Source organism: Athene noctua, chromosome 1, assembly GCF_965140245.1.
Source record: "Athene noctua chromosome 1, bAthNoc1.hap1.1, whole genome shotgun sequence".
In the NCBI taxonomy this organism is placed as follows: domain Eukaryota; kingdom Metazoa; phylum Chordata; class Aves; order Strigiformes; family Strigidae; genus Athene; species Athene noctua.
In genome coordinates, this window is record NC_134037.1 from 176,676,005 (window position 1) to 176,699,151 (window position 23,147).

Below are 23,147 nucleotides of genomic sequence, written 5' to 3' on the forward strand. Positions count from 1 at the left end.
CTGGACAGCCAGACTGAAAGCTGGCCGTGGGAAGCAGCAGAGGGATGGTTACGGCACCGGGTGACAAAACAGCAGGCAACACGCTGTATCAATAAATGCAAAGCAGTGTTCGGGGGGAGAAGGACAGCAGCCCTAACTACCTACGCAATGATGAGCTATTGCCGCTCAGGAAAAAGATCTTGGGGCCACAGTGGATAGTCCTCAGAAATGACAGCTGAGGAATCAGCAAAGGAAAGCCAGGACTTACTGGATAAAGAAGGGAAGACACAAACCAGCTACGATACATATGGAGGCCTCCCTTCATTGAGGTGGCATTCCAGGAACTAGAACAAACCGGGGGGAGGTGGGGAATTTAGGGACTGGGGGATGTTTATAGGCACCACAGGCCCTTGTGGTGAAAACTGCCATCTTACAGTTTTCACAGGATTCCCAAAGGTTTTGCAGGAAGGACAGGCCAGACACTAAAACGCTGCCAGCAAGAACACTGGGATGCAGAGAACTGAACTGCTCGGTGGCTAATACCAGCAGGTACTCAATCGAGAAAAGGCAGATCCCTTCCAGTGCGGCAGGACTTGGGAGCAAGACAGAGGAGGCTGCTGACAGCCTGTTCTGTTACTGTTGGGAGGGCTTGGTTGCAGACCAAAGCCATCTATTTTGAGTCCTCCTTGGCATTGCTGTCATTGTTTTCACTGCATTGAAAGGTGAAGAGGAGAGCTTTACAGTTTCGCTGGGAGGGTTGCAGTGGTAACTGGCTGTTAGAATGTGGTATCTGCCCAGTCTTCAGGCTGCCCAGAACATCCTCCATCCAGCACATCATCTGCTGCTCAGCTGCAGAAAGATGCAGGCAAAATTCTTAAAACAATGTTCTAGCTTATTTTCTATTTGGAAGTCTGTTTACTCATCCTGAAGAAACAGTTGGTAGTAGAGGGGGAAATAGCCTTTATACACTTACGCATTTTCTACCCAGTTTGCTTGTTTTTTTATCAAACTATTTGAAGGTGATCACATATTCTGAAATGTGGCTGAAAGCTCAAGTTAGGATTTGCTGAGATGGAAGTATGGCCCAAGGCCTTTGAAGGCCTTGTCTCCACTTCTTCCTGAGTGGAGACAACAGGACTCCCATCTGCTGCAATTTTGGTTGCCAGCTCCTTGTATTCCCTGAAGGCTAAAATTAAAAATCCCTTTCCTGCAAATCCCCTTTTTGAATGAGGCAGGGTTGTCAATGCTTTTGTTAAAGAAATTCACACGTTATGTATAGATGGGAGTGACAAAACTCATGGCTATATTATTGTATTTAAAAGAAACCCAGCGCCTGCTTTGACTTGAAGAATGCACACAGTAACAATTTTGGATTTGACATATTTTAGTTATTCGGCAATACTGTTTGGAGCAAATACTGCAGCATACACTGGACGTGGCATTAAGAGAATTTCTTGTCTTCAACCTATAGAAAATTGACCGGTTGAAGTTCAGAGGTTAAGAATCAATTCTCAGCTGCTGTTGTAGAGATCCGTCCTACCCTCTCTTCTACTGGAGTCTCTCACACAGAACAGAATCTAAACCCAAAAACCTATTGTGATTCCTTTTTGTTAGAAAGACAATTTGCCATCTTTGGGTCAAACATTAGATTCACTTCCTTAAAAGCTGCCGTATGTCTGGGGGAAGCATGCATCACTTCTTCTTCACATTCTGGGCTGTTTCTTGGCAACAGTAATTGCCTGACAGTCCTTAAATTTAATAAATCAAACTGAAGAACATGCCATGACCCTTCAGCTACCACAGCTGGAGGTATGCTGCTCCATGCACACTTTCTTAGCCCAGGCTCTTCAGCAGTGCCCTCTCCACATGGGCCTCTAAGCCAAATGCCGGGTCTCTACACCAACAATAAACCCTTTAAATCCCAGGAGCCAGCTTCACTATTTCAGTTTTTCGTTTAACCTTTTAGTTTAATACAGGATATTTGCCACAAAAAAACTCATTCAGCAGTAGAAAAGTATTTATAAATGGATCACCTATCCATTTAGATGCATCCAGAGAATTTCACAGTTCCTCAGAATAAAAACCACCTGTGAATGCAGTTCTCTGCCTCTGTTTACCAGGGGCTTTAGGTACTTTGTGGTTCAGCCCCCTTCCAGACACGGTAGTGCTCAGATTTGTTTCTTCTCAAGGAACATGTCCCTTTGCTTTTACCAGTGTTCTCTTCTTTTAAAGAGCACTGCAGATGTTTATCTTTCTTCCACTTTTATAATGACTTTCATTTTCACCAGCCTTACTGCAGGAGTAACCGGGTCCTCCTCTTGGCTCTGCTGAGCAGGGTGCCTGTTGTGACCGTTGCCCCCATGGCGTGCAGTCTGGAGGAGCTGATGCCATCTGTGGTTTTTCCCTGAAGGAGGCATACTGGCCTTCCGAAGGTGACACAGCCCCTCTATCCCGTATTGGTGGGACAAACCTATAGACAGAAATCCTGATGTCAGGCCTGGCTCAGAAACTGAACAGCAGGAGATCCTGCAGGCTGTCTCACAGGATGAACTCCAAGCTCCATCACATAGGATACGTAGGCTAGGCTAACGTATTCTGGTTGTAGGGAGGTCTAGCAGACATCGTCATCATCATTGTGCAGATGGGAAATACAGTCAAAGACCTTTCCTGGGGGAGGAAATTATGTTCAGCTGAGTTCAAGCTAACAAGAAAGGTTTGTATTTAATAAGTTAGCTAACAAGAAAAATAAATCAACAGTTTTCAATAGGACTGTACGTACATCCAATTTCTCACAAGTTTGGATACTCAATCAGCTAAGAAAAGTCAGCTACAATTGTGCAGCTTCCAAAGGCATGTACAGGTTCAATAATTAAATTAAATCTCAGCTATAGCAAATTGAACTTAGATGCAACTTGGCCTTTTCCACTATAAAGTGGTTGTTGACTTTTCACCTACTGCTAGTAATAAACTACCCATTTCAGAAAAGGTGGCTCATTAATGTAAGAGAAGGAACATCTACATCACTGTTAAAAATAATTAGTAATGGGATTTGCTTGTTATTTGGATCTTGGCAGCAACTGTAAAAATAAAGAAATACAGTGATTACAATTAAATTGAGATAACAAAACTAGATTGTGTAATGTTTTCATGCTTATTCAGATGGACAAATTTCTACATGAAAAAGAATATCAGGTCTGCCAAAAGCTTTACACCTGTGTTTTTAAGAGGAAAGCTCAGACAAAGACTCTTATCAGTAGAGAAGCAGTAAAAGAGGAGAGAGAGGCTTTCATTAAATCTCAAGCTAACAAGTTTGATTTTATCTCTCTTCCGAAGTAGCAAATCAGTTTCTGGCAGTCAATATAGGGGAGAAATATAAAGAGGCAGAACCAATCTATTATTTTTATAATATATTGTTAAACTTTTATCCAGATACGAGTAATTATTTGCCTTGTTTTACCTGTTCAACTTATGATCAGTTGAATGTGGCAGCAGAACATCAGAAAGGAAATGCACAGTACTTCATAGTAGAACAAAGAGCTGAAAGAACCTTATAAAATTAGGACCCCAAATTGGTGGTGAGGGGGGGGGGGAGGTAGCCAACAATCAGCATCCTGAGGGAGAATAGAGGCAGGCAGTGCATTTGCTCTGCCATTGCGCTGGTAAAGTACACATATTTGATTGCAGAGCTTTTCAGCAATGGAAGTTTTTCCCCAAAGGAGTGTTGATGAGCAGTAAGACAAATACGTCTTAAGGACCAAGTAAATGCCACTTTGTGAGCATCTCATATGTGTCCAAGGGCACTGATGGGCAAAGACAAACCTCACAAATCTTCAGCATCAAAAAGAATAGATTAGGATTAAGAAGTTCTTTCCCTAGCATGAATTTCTGTAGATTTTTCCTTCCCAGTCTTGATTTATAATCCTCACCTTCTAGAGGAGAATTGTCAAGAATTTTGAGAAGTTTATATGTCAAAAATGCCAGTTCATCTGAACCAAAACTTCTGATAAGAGGGGTGATTTTCAAAAGATTTATTGACAGGAAACTATTTTTTAACTTCAGTTTATGTGGATACATATACATAAACAATTTGACATTTCCCATGTGAACTGTTCTGCATCTACTGTTCAAAGCAAATTTTGAAATGTGAAACCTTCTGAAACTCATTAAAATAAAAAAGGGGTGGAAATCAAAATTCAGTGTTCAAAATGAGAAAACTGTGAACAAATCGATTTTTTTTTGTTTGTTTATAGACATTTCTGCTTTTCAGCTTAATTCAGGACACTGAAGTGCTAAGGCTTGGACAACTGGCCCAAGCCAGAGTTGACCTATAGATGAATCCTGTATATTTTATAACTGAAAACCATTGTGCTAGTAGGTATTGTACTAAGTTATAACAACCCACTTATGCTGATGTAAAAAGTGCTAAAGCATTGAAATACTGAAGCCTGAACAACAGGCCCCAAGCCGAAGCTGCTTAGTGTGTAATCATTAACAAAGTATGTAAACTCGCTAGTGAAAGATGCAGCTTAGACAAAATAGAATCAGTAGTGAGGAGAGAATGTATCCAACTTCCCTTGTTTAGCCTTGTTCAAGGCTGAGAACCCACGTATCTGGCCTTGTTAGAAACTCCCTTGGTCTCCCCCCCCCGAGCCCTGGCCAGGCTTTGGGTGAAATCCAACAAGAGAATGAAACGAGAAAATTTCCACTCAAAACAAAGGTGCCAGCTATTCTGGCCTGTCGATCTCTGGTATATAAGGCTGGGCCCATTTGCAGCGACTTTGGAAGCCTCAGCTATGGGTGGACGCCCCGCGTAGGATTTCCCCCTTGCCGGGACAGGCTCCCCAAACCCTCGCTGTAACCGGGGCTGCCCAGCCACTGCGGGGGCTGGGTGATGGTAACGTGTGCAAGTGGTGATGGATCTTTCTTAATCTCCATTCTCTCTCTCATGTAGTAATGATTTGCATTACCTGTTTTTTCCTGTTTGCTGCTTTAAGTGCACTATTCTGCTTTTTTTTTACTGCATGTTTTCTGTATTACACTGTTATCACCAGTAAAATACGCCTGCTCTTTTCACTCTGGTGTCTGAGTTTAACTGGTATCCTTAATCAGCAGAACAGACACCAGACCTAAAGAAAAGCTAAGGACCTCTTTATGGAATTGGATAAAGAAAAGCTAGGGATGTCTTTATGGAATAGTGTATATATAGTCATGCTTGAGATCATGTTTTACAGCTGTTTCCTGGAGGGGAAAGCGGGATTCTCTTTAGAAGTTGCTAACTGGAAAGTTTTCTGACTGGAAAACGGCATCTCAGGCACACTGCTGTTAATGACTAAGTCTGCTTTTTCCACAACAGTCAGGTGCTGGGCAAGACAGATCATGCATTTCTTCCCACAGGTCATAACAGGAAGAAATGTTTTTTGCTCCTTCAGTATTGCTATTCCTAGGAAGGAAAAAAAAAACCCCAAACCAGAACACATACACAACAGTAAAGCTGTAACATAATAATATAATAATAAAAAAAAAGAAATAGAACATCCTCCAAAACTAGAGGTATGTTGCTTTGTGTAGCAAGCAGATCTCCTGCTAGCAAGCAAGGAGAAACAAAGCTTACAGGTGTGAATGCAAAACGTTGTCAGTGCAGATTTTAGTCACCATAGCAGTGAGGCTGCCTTGCCAGTAGCCTGGGCATCACCAAAATCCTGGACTGTCTACCTACAGAATCGATACTACAGCCTGACACTGTACTTTTAACATTTACATAAATGCAGCTTGTGAAAGCTGGGGAGCTTAGGTTGTGTATTTATATTATCTGTTTATTCTTCCTCTAAAATGAACCTTATTTCTGGCTAGACATGCACTCCTAAGGTTTTTTCCTGTAAGGGATTAATAGAAATTAGATGAAGAAATTTATAGTCAGGGGAAAAAAAAAAAAAAAAGTGTTTTCAGTTTTGTGTTATTTGAAAGCTACCTCAGTTCTACAGCTCTCCCTACATCCATGGGAAATTCATGGCTTTAAAAACATGTAACACAAGCCATAGGCAATATCTGAGTTTGCACTGAGTTGTGAAAATGAAAGAAGAGCACAAACAGCCTGCAAATGGCATTCAGTTATGAATTTTTGTCCTACAGTTAACAGAGCCGACAGGAGCAGTGAAGAGATTTTTGGTAGAGAAGCAAGACCGTCTGGAGCGCAGTTTGGCTAGAAAGGAAAAGGAAAACCCTCCAATTAAACATTAGCCACGCGTTTGTAATAGCTGAAAGATACACTGTCTGCAGACAAAAACTGGAAGTTAGGCTTCTGACAAATACCAAAACTGGGCAGGAATAGTTGGATGGTCTGACATGTTATGAAATAATATACAGGTTGCAGTAAGCTGGAAAAAAAAACAAAACAAAAACAAAAAACAACACAAACAACAACCAAAACAAACAAACAAACAAAAAAAACAAACCACAAAACAACAAACTATGAAACTTTTAGCAAGAGTAAGAGACTGTGCAGCTGTCTCTAGCACATCCCCCTTTCTTTGTGCAAATGGTGTCTGTACCTCTAATCCACATGTGTGGGACAAATGTGCTCCAGACATAAAACTGCTAAGCCAGGAGCAGCTCTTCTCTTGAGGCTGGGGGTGTCCATTCCCTCCAGGACCTACAAACCTTGCCAGAATGTTTGTAGTTCTCAGAACAGAAAAAATACCCAAAACACTAACTTGCAAAAGACCCTATAGCTTTCTTCCCTGCACCCCTGGAAGTTTTTACAACATGTGATAACTTGTTGCAACGCATGAGGTGTTTCACCTTAGGGAACTGGTTGCTGCGGTTGGTGTGCCTGCCCCGTGGCCCCTGGGGGGTTTCCCTGACTCTCCCCCAGCTCACAGAGACAGGCAGGGGCAGCTCAGGCTGCCAGAGGGAGGGGGGACATGGGAGAAAGCTATAAGGTCCTTCCCAAGGGGATGGCTGGTTTTTGTGGTTTCCAGTATTTAACAGCTAAATATTCACATTGTATTAGTATTGCCTTGATAATGAATAACCTGTGCCATTCTTGGGTTTTATGGTATTCTCTTAAGAGCCCAAATATTTTGTTTGCATTGTATCTGCATTTGGACAGAAATATGCGCCTTGTGAATACAACGGAGATTCACAATAGCTGTGGTATCTTTTGGGTTTTAGCAAAGGTTTCTTTCATCCTATTGTAGAAGTGAAACAACTGGTCTGAGTCTCAGCTTTTCTGTCTGTGCAATGGCAAAGCTGTGCTTGGCCTGCAGAGCAGAGCGGTGGAAGGGGCCCTCCAGTGATGGTTGCAGGAGGACAAGAAACGTTACAGTTTTTCTCGATTACCGTACAAGTAGGCAAGTGATTTATTCTGATGCTTTTCATATTTGGAAATGTATCACTGTTATCATTTATTCCCAAGTATGGGGTTAAAGGTGTCATTTACAAAGAGAGAGACACTGAATAATTGTATTAGCTGATATTTGTATTAGCCAAAAGATGGGTTGAGATCAGCTTACTCCTTGAGCATAATGAACCACGAATGACTATAAATATCCACATCCTATCAGCAGCTGTCACATAATTTTAGCAGCTGTCAGGGGGTACAGCTAGAAATCTGTGACTGTCCAAAACCTAAATGGAGTATGAAGTAGTATAAAAAAATCATCAGCAAATAATTGTAAGCATAGGTTCATACCAGCCTTAAAAAGTGAACAAACAGCATCACTGTAGTAAGCATATAATTATATTTAGAAGTTTCATTTTCTGTGCACTTCTGCCCTCTCAAACCTTTGAATGGAGTCTGATAGCCATGATTTAATTTCTGATGATTTAAACAAATATGCTACAAAAATGCCGCCTTCTCCTAATGCAGCTCTGCCTAAGGCAACACTGACAAATTCCTGACAGCGTTAACTCTCATGATCCATTGATATGGAAGATTACACATGAAGCAAATTTGCAAAGACCTGACAGAAATGAAAAGCAATTTCAGGTGGAATAGATGTAATGAGTGTTGTCATCTATTTTGTACGTATCTGGATTTTGTCTGAATGCAGTTCTCTTCCCCTCCTCGTACACTTTAATCCTACTTAGTTCAAAGTGTTAATCTGTCATCCTCTTCCATCTGGAGTAAATACACACATAGGACATAGGTGCACACCATAGCCACCCTGAACTGAGATACGGCTCCTGAGAGACTGTGAATTGGGGCTCCAGTTTACAAAGCCAGAAGACTGCAGAGCAGGACTTTCAGGAGATCCTATCTGGCTTGACTCAGGAGGGGTTTCTCTGGCAAAGGCTCAATACCTGTTTCATTAGGTGAAACTCAGAGCCCGTCTTTCCATAAGGAAGCAAAAGTAGTATCTGCCAGTAGACAGCTTGGAAGTTCCTGGTTGTGTCTTTCAAGCTGAGATAGAAATTCCTGTTCCAAATGTCAGAGTTTTGGTACTCCTGCATTTCCAGAAGGTCCACATCTGACCTGGTGGGAGACTGGGGCAAAAGATACATTGTGGCAACTCACCTTTGGGTAGAGTACATCTTGCATGTTCCACTTCTGCAGCCTGTGTAAGAGTGGGCTGATCGGACCCAGACTCAGCCTGGCAGCCCATCCCCGTCCAACTGCTGGTGCGACCTGTGGCAGACGTGGCAACAAAGGTGCATCAGCTGGCCACAAGCAGGTTTCTAACCGCGGAGAAGGATGTCACCCCCACACAGTGCTTATAATTATATGAACTGTTACTCTGGTGCTTTCACAGCAAACTCAAGAGGGATAGGAAGGCTGGGGCTGAAGAGCAGGAGAGATGCGTGCAATGTTTCTGGTAAAGGCTGGGACTTTGAGGCTCTCACCCAACAGCCAGTAGCTGAGATTTATTAGAAGACCAGAGCCATGTCTCTCCAAAGGTACCCTTCTGTCAGGCTACTCTGAAGTTAGCAGGCTGATTTCCATGGCATTTCTGCATAACTGAAGATAGCTGCAGCAGCGTATCCCAGATGTCCACCTTGTTTTAGTATCAGCAGAGCCTCTTTTAATGCCTGTTCAGGGACACTATTCTCCCAGAAAAACCTGTCAATGTAAATGCACACACTTTATCAATATGAATGTCATCAGCATCTGTTTCAGGAAGGAAGGAGGTGCTTTAGAGCAACTAGAAACTGTACTGCTGGCCACTTTATTTCTTGAACCATTTTCAAAACAGCTGCTACATATTCATCTTACATTTCATTATCTCATCTCAGGACAGGTAATAGATATATTCCCAAGTTCCTGAGGGGACAAAGATCATTATAAAGACATTGTTTAAAAAAAAAAATAAAAATCAAAACAACCCCACCAAAACCCAAACCAAAAAACCAAACAACATACAAAAGAGAAAGAAAAACAGATGTTTTGCATGCTAGTGAGGAAAATTGTAGGAAGAGATAATTAGCCCAACTTGTGCAAGCTGGGAAAATAGAGGAAAGCTTTCAGATGTGAGGAACCATCAGAGACAGTAGTGTGCCAGTGACATTTTAATAGATATATTTGCTTCCCCAATAAAATTTATGGCTCAAATACAGTAAACTTAGGCAGCTTTACAACTGCAACTAGGCTCAAAGCAATTTTAACATACTATGAGCTAGCCCCTAGAGAGACCCTTTCTCCACATCTTTCTCTTGGTTTGATGAATTCAACAAATATTTTCAGATACTGCTTACGTTCCTGATAGCCTCTTTCTCTCTTCCCCTCATCTTTTTGTTATTTTTATTAGAATATCTTTTTGTTTTACAGGATAAATTGTTCATGTTAATGTGCAGGTTGCAGGGTGTGTGGTCTATCTGAGACACAAGCAAGCTCTCCTACTCTTGCTTGGCAGTTCCCATGGCAGCATCTGTTAGCTCTCCCTTAGTCTAACACCCTTCTAATTTACCTCCACTTGCCTCTTCTATTATCTCCCCTTGCCACCAATTTCCTCTTTCCTAGCATCTGACAAGTTGACTAGCACCTTCATATAGCAACTATCACAGCTCCCCCAGCATCTTTCAGGCCTTACTGACAGCTGAATAATATGGTATCTGTCCTGCTTCAGAACTGTCGTTCTCACATAATAATTTTCAGAGAATAATTTCTCTGATGCCCTTTGTTTCTTTTTCCTCTGACTCCCAATTCTATGTAGTCAGTTTACAGTTTCTCCAGTATTTACTCCCCAGCAATTCATTCTGACTTTGTAAGTGAAAGCAAGAAGCTGAAGTAAGTTCCACTCAAATGCTGAGCTATGTATTTTGTGGGGGGAGGTGTTCAAGTCTCACGATAGAAAATTATTATCTTGTCTGACTGACAGGTAATACTTAGGGTCCAATTTCTTCAATGCAAACATTTGCATGGCCTAAAAGTAATTTATATAAACATTTGACAGCAGTTGCCTGGAATTTACTATGGCTAAAAACATTCATGTCAGTAAAACTAATTCAGTGAAACACTTGCAAAAAGCCACATTGTTATCACTCTGGAAAGAACAGAAACTTCATAATACTTGTTATTTTTCTTGAAGTCTCATTTTCTTCAAGAACAGCAGCTTTTGCTCAAAATAAAAGTCCATTTTTTAAAGATATTTTTATCAGGAAAAAATATCAAAAATGTGATCTATATCCTAAAAATTAAAAAAAACCACCCCACCATAACACCACAAAATAAACCACAAACCTCCCCAACAGAATACAACAAAAGGTATGTATCTCTTTAAATCTCACCATTCTGTGAACCAGGCTTGTAACAGCTTAGTCCAATAAGCTAGAATACTGAAGAAAATGTATTCAAACCAAAACCATGCTTTTAATGATTCTTGGGCTATTTTTGCAACACTTGACAAACCTGTTCCCTTTTTAAAAGTCAGGTATAATGCCTCTGATGCTTAAAAATAGATAGACATAAAGCGCAGCATTGTTACGTACTCAGTATGGTTCCCAAATGCATTCATGTGCTGCTGGTTTTTGCAGTTCTGGAAGAAAGGGTGATTCCTTGCCTTTCCTTGTGTTCTGCCTGCAGTTCCCACTGCCTGTAGTGGCCTTTGTGGAAGCTGTTTCTATCCCACTAGGAAGTTATTGACCTGTATAAAACCATGTGGAGCTGCGAGTGTCCCTGTGAAGCCATGATGCAGCAAAATCAGTAACCATTTCTGGAGATTAAAGATATGCCTGTGCTAAAGCAACTCACCACTTTTGTGTGCCAGTGGAGAGCATCTCTCAGCTGTGTTCCAGCACCCATTCTCCATCCACTCCTGTCACCCATGTGCAGGACACCCAGGAAACAGCAAGTGATGTTGTCTTAGAGAAGGACCACACTGTCGTGCTGGATTACACAGAACCACAGACCTGCTGAGGAGGGACAGCACCCTCAGAGATCATTTATTCTGCCCCCCTGCTCAGGGCAGGGCCAGTGAGAGCAGGTTACTTTGGGCCATGTCCAGCTGGGGTTTTAATATCTCCATAGATAGAGACTCCACGGCTTCACTAGGTAACCTATGCCAGGACTTGATCAGCCTCACAGTAATGAAGTGTCTTGTTATGTTCAGTGGAACCTTCTGTGTTTCAGTTTGTGCCTGTTGCCTCTCGTCACTGGGCGCCACTGAGGAGGGTGTGACTCCATAATCTTTACTCCTCTATAAGTATCACCAGGTATTTATATGTATATATATGCACACACTGCCACCACCATATATAAATACTACCAGGTATTTTTATACATGGAGAAGGTCCCACTGAGTCTTCCTCGGGCTGAACAGTCCCAGCTTTCGCAGGCTCTCCTCATATATGTGCTATAATGTACAGCCACCTATCATTTTACATGCTCAGCTGCATCCCTGGAATAGTCTGGTTTCTAGATGCTTTTTTATACAATGTGGGTACTTCTCTGGTTTGCAAATGTACCCGTGTATGTTTTGTATGCCCAAATAATTTTAAAATGTCATTATGTTCTTACTTCTGCATCTACAGCAGATACATACTGGTCAACAAGAAGTAACCTACACTAGCAGGGTCTTCCCACATACCTGAAAAAGTAATGAAAAATGACTCACATTATGTTTTGTGTATTTGATACAACCTCAGTGGCAAAGCTCTAAAGCAAAAGTGAACCCCCACCCCCCCTATTCCCTGCAAGGATTTCAGAGAGAAAGGGAAGCCTAAAAAAGTACAGAAACCCTGTTTATATCTCAAGAGAAAGAGGGGAGATTGGAAAAAGAGACCAGTGAGCAGGCCTGAAATGTGTGAGTGTGGCTGGTGCTGCTTCATTAGGTCTGAGAAGTGTTTCTGTTAAGAGTCATCCCCTAACGTGAAGCAAAGCTTTTAATGGCAACAGAGCCCAGGAACCAGGGCCAGCTGGCCTGCTGAAATATCTGGCAATAAACGGACGGGGAGAAGAGCCCCAGCAGTGGGCACAGCAGTACAGGAGTACACAAGGAAGGAGAAGCTGAGGAAGCCCAGGGTGTCCCTGTCACCTGTGGGAAAATGCCTGCTTGACCTGCTTCGTCTGATCTGAAAAGTGAAAGAGGAGAAAAGGGCTTACTGTCTGTTGGGGCAAGCAGGGGCTAAGTATGGCTAATGGCACAAGGGCGGAGAGAAGGTTCCTTCACACAGGTGGGATTCCAGCCTAAACCACAGCACCTGATGGTCCCAAACACCCAGCCTAGGGTTGCTCTGAAGCGCACAGCAACAGTTGCTCCACCAGAGGACAGAAGAGTGTAAAAAAGCTATAGATTAATTTAGCTAACTCATGTTGCTCTTAATGTTGACCTAGAAGATGTTTTCTTTTTTATCCTCAGCTAAAATAATGTTGTGAAGGCAATTGATTTATGTTTGAGAATGAGTTAGGAAAAATGAGCACGAGGATGGCTAGGTGTCATTTTCTCATGAAGGATGCGAAGTGGAGGAAGGGATCCAAATGACCCCATATAATGTGGCCCGTCGTCCTCCCAGCCAAGCCCTGGCAAAAGGACTAGGCAGTCAAAAGATTAGATTTCCTATCTGCAGCTATTGACTTGGTTTAATTTTGGCAGGTTTCTTGGGTATTACAGGACAGAACCACTCCCTGCAGTCAGGGTTGTTCTGACAAAATAATTGTAAATTGTAAAAACCATTAATTGTACAATCCTGTCTAGCTACTTCTTTGGGAGTGTTATTTCACTGCCCTAAGAGGCCATGAACAAATATTTCCTATCAGTTGTGTAACCTGGGTAAAGTCCCAAAATTAAAGGTGTGTAAAGGGCGGAGAGGCTCAAAACCGGAGCGAACTCCTTGTCAGCAACACATGAACCTCTGCCTGCCCCAGTGGAGTTAAACCTGGGTGAAGGGGAAGCCCCTCTAGCTGAGCCAGGACAGAGGTACGCACGCCCTTAAGCCCATGGCCAGGCTGTAGGGTCTCTGCCATTTCCCTGCCACTGAAGGAGACATTACACCAGGAGGCCAAGGCCATGCCATAGCCACATTTCTGCCATAGCAGAGGCAGCACAGGAACACCTCCAAGCCCAGGCCTTACAACATGGCAGCTACCAGATACATGCAGGCATGGGTGGACTAACTCCCACAAAGGGCGTCCAACTTGGCGATCGTCACCCTCATTGTGGTGATTATCATCTGTCACGGTGATCTATCATCATCACCACAGTGATCATCATGCACTGGCAGCAAGAATGGGGTGGGGAGGGATAGAGCTGGGGAATTTGGCACCGTGCCATTCCTGGCTAGTTCACACACATGCGGGCGCACACACAAACTGCCAGGAAGCCCCCTCTCCTCCCCTCCTTCCTCTCCCGGCCTCCTGCATCCGGCTCCGAGGGCCCAAGACCAGGGGCCTCACTTACTTTTCACTGATGGGAAGGCCCTGGGGGCTCTTCTGGGGAGCAGAAATGTGGTGAGAGGACGAGCTCACTCCACCTAGCCACAGTGAAGCCCAAGAAATAGCTACACAAAGTTTATAAGTAGAAGATCTCATTGGGAAACCCAAGTTTTCTTATTTACTACCATGTAAAAATGGTGAAATTTGGAACACCCTTCAACCTGCCCAGAGCTTGGACGAGGCCGTACTGCCCAGTAAAGGGGTAATGCCTGGTGCTATTGAGGCACTGCCAAAGGTAGCACCCTGTTTTACCAGACAGAATTGTCACGCTCTGCCTCTGAGTTTCAGAGCCATGTGGAAACCTGCAGAATGAACAGGATATCTTTTTTTTTTTTTTCCAAAATTCATTTTCCCTCACCTGCTTTGACTAATATTTGAGCATGTTGGCATTTCGCATTCCCATAGGCATCCTGCATATATTATTTGTCCTTGAAGAGCACTTCTGTCTGATCACATTTCCCAGATCTCTTTCTTTTCTAATCCAGAATTAGACCTGGACAGTAAATTATTTCTTCTGCCTCATAAAAATCTTTTTATATTAAAAAAAAAAAGTTTTTTAAGCTTTGGAAAATTAAGGTCTTTGAAAGTAAGGTTGAAGACAGAAAAACTAGCTAGAAGACAACTGTTCAGGAGAGGCAGTGTGCAGGCTTTGCACAAAGCAAGAGCTCCACTGAAAGTGGAAAATGGGCTTGTTCTCACAAAAACTTTTCATTTTAATAAATATGCCACTTTTATGATGACAAAATTATTAAGTAAAAAGTCCTAACTACTTGTACCACCGAATCCTTTCTTCTACAACTATGCAGTACCTTTCTTTCATTTCTCCTCAAAATACCAGTATATTTTTCTTCTTGTTCTCCATTAAAAAGAAATGAAACAGAATAATATTCATAATTCTGTGAATAAAATTACTTTTGATCCTATTCCCTTGCATATTATTTTTGTAAGGGTCAGCCATAAATCAATCTCTCTTGCTACATTTTTTTTTGCAGTGAAGTGGTAAAATGTGGAGTGCTTTGTAGCTAGAAATGTAATTGTGTAGACATAAAAATCACATCCATAACCATCCTACAGATACTTATCTCAAGATGTGTCTCAGTGTCCTTCAGAGCAATAACCGTAGCAACTGAGAATGGGACAGGGGGAGCGTAAGTGTTATGACTTATTTATTTCCAGCAGGTGTAATACACTTCAGAAACCATAGTGGTCATAACATAAGGGACACTCTCATGTACTGGAGAAGCTTTGAAGCCATTAAAGTAAAATATGAACCATTAAAGCTGTTCAGGTATTTTTCAACTTCTTATTTAAGGCACAGACACCAAAGATTGCAGTTCTGTTATTCTGTCTGATATCTAGTAACTCTTTAAAAAAACTAAAAAGGCTGTGCTGCCAGACTGCCTCTTCCATAGGAATAGGAAAAGCAGCCCAAGTTGAGCAAACATGTTTGTGATGCTGCGTTTTATAATATTCATGCTAGGTAATTCAGTTAGGATGCTAAACACTTTTTACATGTGAAACAGTAGCATGTCCTTCCCTCTTGCCGCAAAAGGACTTTTATTTGATACCAAAAGATAAACAGTGTAATGTGCGAGGTAGAGTTGAAGATCAGGAGCTCAGAGGTGTTTGCTAAAGGAGGACCAGCCTGTGCCCAGCGCAGAAGGAAAGACCTAGAGGGAGGTGATGCTGAGGCAGAGGAGGTGGGGAAGGAGGAGTTAGTTGGCTGGCCAGCCAGGCACGGGGCACTGCAGCTGCTGCACAGAGCTTGCAAAAAAGTGCTTTTGTTTTTTAGCAGCCAGCTGAGGAACTGGATGTGATTTTTACAGGTGAGCTACAACACAGATGGAGTCTCTTTTCCCACAGAATAATATGATTTATAAATGACTTAAGAGCCATAGAAAAAGGGGATGTGAGACATGCAAAGTACACTATACATATTTTGTTTCTAGGAGATAGCTGGTATAGCTAGAGACAAAGAATCAGACGGATGCCTAGTAAGGTGATTTGTTCTTAGAAACTGTCTGGAAGAAAGCAAGACTGTAAATCAGAGTCCTTTAGGAACATGATGAATATCTTTTCATGGATAGCTACTAAGAAATGATGGCTCTTGCTTATGCAGCGCTGCCTGTGTTTATCATGAAGGGATTTTCAAAGGCTGCTGGACTCCTCTGGCACATCACTCCTTTAAGTTTCTTACAGTGACAATGAGAACTGTCATGCAACATGGAGAAAATCGCTTGCATTGGCTATTATTCTTCACTAGAAAGCTATACTGTAGTTTAAATTAGCAAGGTGCTTCTGAGCCCTTATTTAAAATGAGTTTGCACTGACATCCCGAGAAAAGAGTTTCTTTATTTAATTGCAGTCAGTGCCGATGCTTTCAGCTAAAACCATTTGGAGTTAGACCTTTTAATAGAAAGTGACAATTTAAATTGCCACGCTAGCAGCATAAATGGTGCTTAAAGTCATTACCAACCTGATGCTGCAGTTGGCTCCAGACCAGTTTATTAAAGCAAAAGCAAGGTGGAGGGAGTAAGGGAAGGAGAAATTAAGTGGTGAATCATTAATTCCTTTGGTACTCGCTGTATCAACAGCGGCTGCGATGAACGTGTTTGCCTGCATGATAGAACCAACCTATAATCCCACCGTCGCTTTGCGTCCCCCAAGGGTCCCTCGCCGGTGCCCCGGCGCCACCGATCTGACCCGCTGTCCCGCGGGACGGTGTCCCGGTCTCCCCGCTCGCTGCCGCGGCCCGTGGGGTGGGCACCCTTGTTTTGTCCCGCTCCCGGGGGCTCGGCAGGGCGCCGGTTACACAAAGCCGGGGCAGGAGGTGGGGGGGTCCGCGCCCATGGCCGGTGCGGGGCCATGCGTTTCACTTTCCCCGGGCATGGGGGAGCTAACGCCTGCGGGGCCGGCGCTCCCCTTCCCTGCTCGTGTGTGTGTGGGGTGTGGGGTGGGGTCTCTCACCCCCCCGCGGTGCCCTCGGGTCTGACTTACACTCCCGGGGGACGTCTGGGCTGCCAGGGCCCCCCCACGCTACCGGCGGGAAGCGGTTTAACGACGACGCTCTCCCGGTTCCCCGCGGGGAGGCGCGGGACGCGGGGACGGGCGAGGAGCACTCGTGGGCGAGGAAGAGGGCTCGGGGGGGCGCTCCTGGGTCTCGGAGGCCTTACCCGGCACCGCCACCTACCGACGGGAACCCCGGGCCCCGCCGCCCCGGGGCCAGGCTGTCCGCCGCCGCCTGACGGGGAGCGGAGGCAACGGGCGAGCGGCTCCGGCGGTGGTGGGAGCGTTGGCCCGGCGAGAGCCCCGCTGCCCGGCCCGGAGCTGCCGCCCGGGGCTGGCGGCGGCGCCGCACGTCGGGGCCCGGGGCGCGGCGCTGGGCCGACGGCCGCGGCGGGCAGAGCCGGCTCCGGGCGCTCGGGACCCCGCGCCGCAGCCGCCGGGAGCCCAGCGGGGCGGGCCCTCGCCCCGGGGTCGCGAGCGGCCGGTCGCCGTGTCCCGGGAGCATCAGACCCGCTGCCGAGGGCTTCGGCCTTGGCAGGCTGGTGGCTTCTGCCGTGGGAGGGCGCGGTGCTGCCCCGGGGGGGCTGCTGCCAGTAAGGTGGGGAGAGGAGCAGAAGTTAGGGCAAGCGCTGCATGCAGGGGGCTTCCCAGCCCCGCCAGAGCAACTCCTGCTTCTCGCCCCTCCGGCCTCCTGCTCATCACAGAACAGAAAGTCTCCCAGCAGCGGGAGGCTGGCAAAGCCGAAGCACCACAAAGTGTCTGACCACACATCGGCCGGGAAAGCTGCACGATTTTCCCCTTGTTTGGAAACACTCCTCAACACCTCTCCCCTAAAGTGTTGGGGTGGGTTTCAGGGTTGGTTTGGTTGTTCACAGAATCATCTAGGTTGAAAAAGACCTTGAAGATCATCCAGTCCAACCATTAACTTAACACTGACAGTTCCCAACTACACCACATCCCTCAGCGCTATGTCGACCCGACTCTTAAACACCTCCAGGGATGGGGACTCCACCACCTCCCTGGGCAGCACATTCCAACGCCTAACAACCCCTTCTGGAAAGAAATGCTTCCTAATATCCAGCCTAAACCTTCACTCATGCAACTTGAGGCCATTCCCTCTTGTCCTGTTGCTTGTTACTTGGTTAAAGAGACTCATCCCCAGCTCTCTGCACCCTCCTTTCAGGTAGCTGTAGAGGGCAATGAGGTCTCCCCTCAGCCTCCTCTTCTCCAGACTAAACAATCCCAGTTCCCTCAGCCGCTCCTTATAGGACATGTGTTCCAGACCCTTGACCAGCTTTGAAGCCCTTCTCTGGACATGTTTGAGTAACTCTATGTCCTTTTTGCAGTGAGGGGCCCAAAACTGAACACAGGAATCGAGGTGTGGCCTCACCAGTGCCGAGTACAGGGGCCAGATCCCTTCCCTGTCCCTGCTGGCCACGCTATTGCTGACACAAGCCAGGATGCCATTGGCCTTCTTGGCCACCCGGGCACACTGCTGGCTCCTGTTCAGCCGGCTGTCAATCAACACCCCCAGGTCCCTCTCTGACTGGCAGCTTTTCCAAAACCCTGTTCAAACCCCATCTCTGCAGCCAGGAGCATCACGCACTGACAGAGCCTCCTCTGTGTTGGTGGAAGAAAAGCTGTGCCACCCTGAACTGTGCCATGATTTGGTCATTGTCGTGGTTTGAGTCCAGAGGACAACTGAACTCCATGCAGCCACCACTTTCCCTTCAGAGCTGGGAAAGAGAAAAATGAATCAAATGGCTCAGAAATGGAGATAAGGATAGGGAGGGTCCACAGACAAAAGACAGGCTCATTAGGGGAAGAAAAAGAATATAACTTCAATTCAAAACACTAACAACAGCACCATTTAGCAGATAGAATGGGACAGTGAGAAGCGTTAGCATGTCTTAAAAACACCTCCCCCCACCCCTCCTTTCTTTCCGGGCTCAGTTTTGTGCCCAATACCTTCACCTCCTCCCCCATCAGCGCAGGGGATGGGGGGTGCAGTCAGTCCACCACTTCTTCCTCCAAGCTGGGGCTAGAAGCATTTTTCTGCATTCTTCCCCCTGCTCCATATGTGGTCACTCTCATGGGAAACAGTCCTCCACAAACTCTCTCTGGTCTGAGTCCTTCCTACGGGATGCATTCTTCTCCAGATGCTCCAGCGTGGGTCCCCCCAACATGTTGCAGTCCTTCCAGCACCAAACTACAACAGCAGGGGCTTATTCTTCCGACAAAGTCTCAACCTCCTTCGGGCATAGCTGCCTGCTCCGGTGTGGAGCCCTCCACAGGCCTCAGGCAAATCTCTGCTCCTCCGGTGACCTCCACTGGGGTGTGGAGGGCGACTCTGTCATCTCACCATGGGCTGCAGGGGAGTCTCTGCTCTAGTGCAGCTCACCCACTTATCCTTTCTTCCACTGACCTTGGTGTTCACATAGGTGTCCTCCTCAAGAAGGTTCCCCTTCTTAAATATGATACTGCAGAGGCGCAGCCACCATCACTACTTGGCCCAACCTTGGCCAGAGGCGGGACCAGCGTGGAGCCAGGGGAGCTTTGAGAAGCTTCTCACAGGGGACCACTGCTCTAGCACCCTCCCCTGATACCAAACCCCGCTGCACAAAGCCAGCACAGTCAGTCAGCAGACTGTTAACTTGATCTTGGCCAAGCCAACTGAAAAGCAAAAGAAAACCTGTGATTTCTGTCCCTTGAACAGGGCAGCCCCTAGAGGGAACAGGACTCCTACAGGTTCCTACTGCTGGTCCCACTAATGGGATCACCGATTTAAGGCTCACAAGCCTCTTAGTGCTAATGAGCTAAGCACCAGCAGGTCTGATGAGGCTTTGGATACAAGAATTCACTTAATCCTGTATGGGAAAGAAACAGCCGCCTGCAGGGAAGCGAGGTGCTTGGCTGGGGGGTGCTGGCACAGGGCACATCACGTGGCTCAGGGGTTGAAATGGTGTCTCCAGCACCGCAGGGGTGATCTTGTAGCCCAGGAGTGGCTCTGCACATCCGAATCATACAAAACACACCGACATGACTAAAGGAGGGACTTGGTGCCCTCAGCATTGAGCTCTTCCTCTACAGGTCCTCTTCTAGCAATCCAGCCTCCTGGTTAATGTAGACAGAGCCTTTGGGTCTAGTTAGTTGTATGTTATTTTCCATTTCCATTACAGCTTGTTGTATGTTCTTCCAAAACATAAACAAATAGAAATGGGAAAAAAATGCTATTTTTATGCACTTGAAGCTCAACTCTTAAGCAGTTCCTCTGTAATCTGGATTGCTTTTGACTTTCAAAGTCAAGATCAAGTTAGTTTAGTTTTCTTTTAAATAAGACCTGTGACACACTGACCAGACATCACTGGCCAAGTATTTTTACCTCTCAAGCACCGATGTATTTCCTGGGTGGGTGTATCTTCTGGGGAACATCTCTTACCTTCTCCCACTTGTGTTTATTTGAACACAGAGGGTAAATCAAGTCCTTCCCTTCCTTGAGAAGCCGGTGATGGTCCTTCAAGTACAAGGGATTTCTCTTTGCTGGGAACAGGTCTTCTGCACCAGGAAATGTGACACAGCTGGTGCCTAACTGCAGGTGACCCCTTCCCAGCCTCTTTGTCTCCCTGCAGCAGGAAGGAATTATCTTTGTAGCCACTTCTTTCTGTAGCTGACCCCCCTGTAAGTGGCCAGGTGGGTACTTGGGTTGCATTTGGTTGTCTACAGCTCATTTCAAAAGCTCTTACCAACAAAAAGGGGTATCTAGTAAGAAAAGCAGCAGTTGCTGCTGAGCCACTCTTGCTAGGCAAGCAGCTGTCCCTCCCTCCAGACAGAGCCAGAGGAGGCGAGGGGGTTAGCTCCTTCCTCATGCAGTCCTCAGGAGGCCACATGACCTCCCCACCACAAGTGATTTGGACTCCCAGGAAGGTAGCCAAACAGGGATCCTTCTTGCCAGAACATTACGGGGCAGGTTTCGGTCCATGTCTGCAGGTAAGAGCCACCTGGCCTCAGCAGTACGGCTCCACCGTCCCTCCTGCCATGGGCAGGAGCCGATCCCACTCACCTTTGGTGGTTCTCTTTAGGCTTGCATGGAAAGCCTGTCACAGGGCACTTGGAGAGAGGCTGTTTGCCTCTCTGCAGTGGCCAGCTTCTCCTGATGCTTCCTCAGGCTCTGTGCCTGCATGTGTGAAGCATTTGAATTTGTGGTGACAGCCCCAGAACTTCTCTAGATGAGGCTCCCCTTGCTCCGCAACTACCACGAGGCCATATCGCCACCCCAGCTTGCTGGTGTCTTTTTGCAAGGTGTGTGTTGTACTACTGAAAGGTATGGCAATATAGGGTTGTGTTTGTTGTGGGTTTTTTTTTTGTTTGTTCGTTTGTTGGTTGTTTTTTTTTTTTTCCTGCATCCATGTTAGGTTTATTGTGATACTGGTCAATTGTCCAGTGAGATGACAGCTTTGGGTACTGCTGCAAAAGATCTCAGTGGGTCTAGTCAAGTGTCAGCATTGCTCTAACTGCTCACAGAGGATTCACACTGCTCCTTGGCAGAAGCTTCCCAGCAAAACTGCTGCATCAAAAGCCTGACAAGTAAGGAAAATTAAGTACGGAAACTGAAGTACTCTTTTAGTAGGTCCATGATAACCAGGCAAAATGGTATTAATGATACCATAATTACATTAAAAAATATAGAAACTATATATTAATTTTCTGATTTTCAATTACTTCTTTACTCTTAGCATTCCCTGTTTCTGCCAGTCATTTGACCTGCTGTAACATCCCAGCTCTCATACCTGTAAGTGCTTGTTACTTATGATTAATCCTTTCAAATGGATACAATCCTGGCATTCCTTGTTTTCCTGGGCTGTGTCAGACAAAAAATGTCCCAGTCTTCTTAAAACTAACTTTACAGAATCAGCCTTAACAAACCTCTTGATTCATGCCAGTGCAAGAGAAAAATCATGTCGGTACTATTTCCTTTTCTGCATGTCACAAAAGTGTGTTTTCATCCGCATTTGATTCGAAGGACTCATCCGTTGGTGCAAGTAGGAAACATCCCTGGAGGATGTCACTACCCCTCCATGGGCTCCAAGCACTGTGGGAGGTGCTCTGGGCACCCCACCACCAGGTGCAGGTCTACCCTGTGTAGCACCTAGCGATCCCAAGATGATCACAGGTGACTTTTGGTGCCTAGATGTGAGCACCTGAACTAAGAAGTCTAAATAGGACAAGGCAGGACTTTCAGACCCATGCCACTGGACTCATAGGTTGTCCTCCAAGCTTCTAGCCAACCTGCTAGACTTTGGTTTAAAAAAAATCTCAGACTGAGCACTTTGTGTGACTTTCTGTTTCCGAAGGCATGAACGTCTCTGTGGTCTCCATTGGAAATGCCCTCATCAGGGCTGATGCTCTCTGGTGACCCATTTTGGGCTTTGATTATGGAGTGTAAGTTTTTCAGTCAGAAACCTGATTTTAAGCACTTGGCTCTTCAGAATAGACTCCAGGATGCTCAGGCAGGCAGCTCAGCCCCTGGCTGGCATGGGGGCATTAGTGTCGCAGGGTGGCAGGATGGACAGCCATCCCCCAGCCAGGAGGCAAGTGGAGCCAGCCACCACAATGGGAGTCACCTGTCCTGAAGCTCATGACACCCCACCCTTGGCTCCCGGAGGAGCTGCCTGAAGTCAGCTGCGATCAACAGTTAAACCGCAGCAGGAAACAAGCTGAGAGAGAGATCAGGGGCGAGCAGGCACGGTGGTACACGGGCCACGGGTGTGGGGGCTGCATTTTCACACGAGGGACAGCTCAGCATACGGGCGCTGCACTACCAAGGTGTTGAATGAGCTTGTTCAAAGGCAGGGTATATATATGTGCCCTGTATCTGTAACATAGGACGCATTCATTGTGTTTATCTCTTCCTGTTCCCTTCAGGTTCTTTACTTGGTCATAATGGCAGCAATTCTTTAAACCAATACTCTGCCTGGGCTCATGCTGAGATGACCCTCTAAATTTTGTCTTCAGTAGAACGGTAGCATTTTTCCAGATTTGTGGTGCTTCTGTGGGATTCTGGTAAATATTACAAAAGGCTGTATGCTACATGGCCTCTGAACCACCTATGCCTGGCAGTTTTTAAACTGCTCATGGCCTGTAGAAATTAATAGCATTCTTGATTGCCACAGGTCCAGAAAAAAAACATCCCCAGCTTCGTTTGATATTTCTGCTACTTTTCGAAAAGAAAAACAAAAACCAAAATGCTTGCCTTTTCTGCATTAGCATTTCAAGGAAACCTAAAACACCCAACCCGCCC